A 3,192-nucleotide genomic window follows, 5' to 3' on the forward strand; every position below is an offset into this window, starting at 1 on the left:
CTACCAGGGAAGTGCCGAGGTATAAATGACATGTGACATTATATTAGTTTCAGGTATACACTTAATGATTCGGTATTTGTATATATTGCAAAATGATCACCACAATAAGTCTAGTTAACGTCGGTTACCATACATAGATAACTTTTTTTTCTTGTGATGAGAACTTTCACGGTCTACTGTGTTAATACTTTCAAATATGCAATATAATATTAACTATAGTCACCATGCTGTAAATACATCCCCAAGACTTATGTGTTTTATAACTGGAAGTTTGTACCTTTAAAATTTTTTTTTTAATTGAAGAATAGTTGATTTACAATGTTGCGTTAATTTCTGCTGTACAGCAAAGTGATTCAGTTATTTATATATATGCATTATTTTTTATATATTCTTACCCATTATGGTTTATCATAGGATATTGAATATAGTTCTCTGTGCTCTACAGTAGGACCTGGTTGTTTATCCATTCTATATATACAAGCTCACATCTGCTGACCCCAAACTCCCACTCCACCCCTCCCCCAACCCCCTCCCCCTTGGCAACCACCAGTCTATGCTCTGTATCCTTGATTCTGTTTCTGTTTTGTAGATAGGTTCATTTGTGTCATATTTTAGATTCCACATATAAGTGATATCATATGGTAGTAGGCTTTCTCTTTCTGACATACTTCACTTAGTGTGATGATCTCTGATTGCATCCCTGTTTCTGCAAATGGCATTATTTTGTTCCTTTTTATGACTGAGTAGTATTCCAATTTATATATGTACCATATCTTCTTTATCTGTTCATCTGTCAATGGACATTTAGGTTGTTTCCATATCTTGGCTATTGTGAATAGTGCTGCTATGAACATAGAGGTGCATGTATCTTTCTGAATTACAGTTTTGTCTAGATATATGCCCAGGAGTGGGACTGCTGGATCATATGGGAATTATATATTTAGTTTTCTGAGGAACCTCCATGCTGTTCTCCATAGTGGCTGCACCTATTTACATTCCCACCAACAGTGTAAGGGGGTTCCCTTTTCTCCACATTTATTATTTGTAGACTTTTTAATGGTGGCCATTCTGACTGGTGTGAGGTGATATCTCATTTTAGTTTTCATTTGCCTTTCTCGAATAATTAGTGATGATGAGTATCTTTTCTTGTGCCTGTTGGGCATTTGTATGTCTTCTTTGGAGAAATGTCTATTCATGTGTTCTGCCCATTTTTTGATTGGGTTGTTTGGTTTTTTTGTTGAGTTGTATGAGCTGTTCGTATATTTTGGAAATTAACCCCTTGTCAGTCACATCGTTTGCAAATATTTTCTTCCATTCTCTACGTTGTCTTTTCATTTCAGGAAGTTTGTACCTTTTGACCTCCTTCACCTAGTTTGCCCGCCTCCCAATACCTGCCTGTGGCAACCACCAACCTGTGTGCTGCATCTATGAGCTTGGATATTTTTTTTAAATTCACATATAAGTTAGATCATAAGGTATTTGTCTTTCTCTGCTTGATTTATTTCAGCATAATGCCCTTAAGTTCCATCCACATTGTTATAATGGCAAAATTTTTTAATGGCTGAATAATTTTCCATTGTATATGTATACCACATTTTCATTATTCATCAATGGACACTGAGTAGTCTCCATATCTTGGCTATTGTAAATAATGCTAACATGTGAACATGGGAGTGCATATATCTTTTCAGTTAGTGCTTTCATTTTCTTTGGATAATACCAGAAGGGGAATTCCTGGACCTTACAGTAGTTCTATTTTTAATTTTTTGAGGAAACTCCATAGTATTTTCCATAGCGGCTGCACTAATTTACATTCCTACCAACAGTAGACAAGGGTTGCCTTTTCTCTACGTCTTCACCTACACTTGTTATTGCTTGTCTTTTGGATAATAAGCGTTTTAACAGGTGTGAGGTAATGATTAGTGATCTTGAGCACTTTTTCATGTACCTGTTCGCCATCTGTATGTCCTCTTTGTAAAAATGTCAATTCAGATCTTCTGCCTCCTTTTTAAAAATATCAGATTTGTTTTTTGCTGTTGTGTTATATGAGTTCTTTATATTAATATATTTTGGATATTAACGCCTTACCAGATATATGATTTACAAATATTTTCTCCTATTCAGTAGGTTGCCTTTTTAATCGTGTTGATGGTTTCCTTATCTGTACAGAAGCTTTTAGTCTGATGTAGTCCCACTTTTTTTGTTGTTGTTGTTGCCTTTGCTTTTGATGTCAAACCCAAAAAAGTCATCGCCAGAACTGATGTCAAGGAACTTACTGCCTATGTTTTCTTTGAGGAGTTTTATGGTTTCAGGTTTTATGTGCAAGTCTTTAATCCATGTTTTTAAAATATATTTATTTATTTATGGCTGTGTTGGGTCTTCATTGCTGTGTGCAGACTTTCTCTAGTTGCAGCGAGCGGGGGCTACTCTTCGTTGCAGTGTGTGGCCTTCTCATTGCAGTGGCTTCTCTTGTTGTGGAGCACGGGCTCTAGGTGCACAGGCTTCAGTAGTTGTGGTACACGGGCTTAGTTGCTCTGTGGCCTGTGGGATCTTCCCGGACCAGCGCTTGAACCGGTGTTCCCTGCATTGACAGGTGGATTCTTAACCACTGTGCCACCGGGGAAGTCTCTTTAATCCATTTTGAGTTAATGTTTGTGTATGGTGTAGCATAGTAGTCCAGTTTCATTCTTTTGCATGTGGCTGTCCAGATTTCCCAACACCATTTATTGAAGGGACTGTTCTTTCCCTATTATATATTCTTGGCCTCTTTGCCATCATAGTTGATCATATATATGTGGATTTATATCTGGGCTCTCAGTTCTGATCCATTGATCTATGTGTCTGTTTTTATGCCTATTCCATACTGTTTTGATTACTATAGCTTTGTAATATAATTGGAAACAGGAAGCATGAAGTCTCCAGCTTTGTTTTTTCTCAAGATTGCTTTGGCTATTTGGGGTCTTTTGTGGTTCCATATACATTTGAGGATTGTTTCTTCTATTTCTGTGAAAACTTCCTTTGGAATTTTGATAGGAATTGCATGAAGTGTAGAGTGCGTTGGGTAGTATGAAGTGTTTAATGCTATTAATTCTTATAATTTGTGAGCCCAGAACATCTTTCCATTTATTTGTGTCCTGAATTTCTTTCTTTCTTTAAAAAAAATTGTTTATTTATTTATTTTTGGCTGTGTTG

The sequence above is a fragment of the Kogia breviceps genome, chromosome 3 (assembly GCF_026419965.1).
Source record: "Kogia breviceps isolate mKogBre1 chromosome 3, mKogBre1 haplotype 1, whole genome shotgun sequence".
NCBI lineage: Eukaryota > Metazoa > Chordata > Mammalia > Artiodactyla > Physeteridae > Kogia > Kogia breviceps.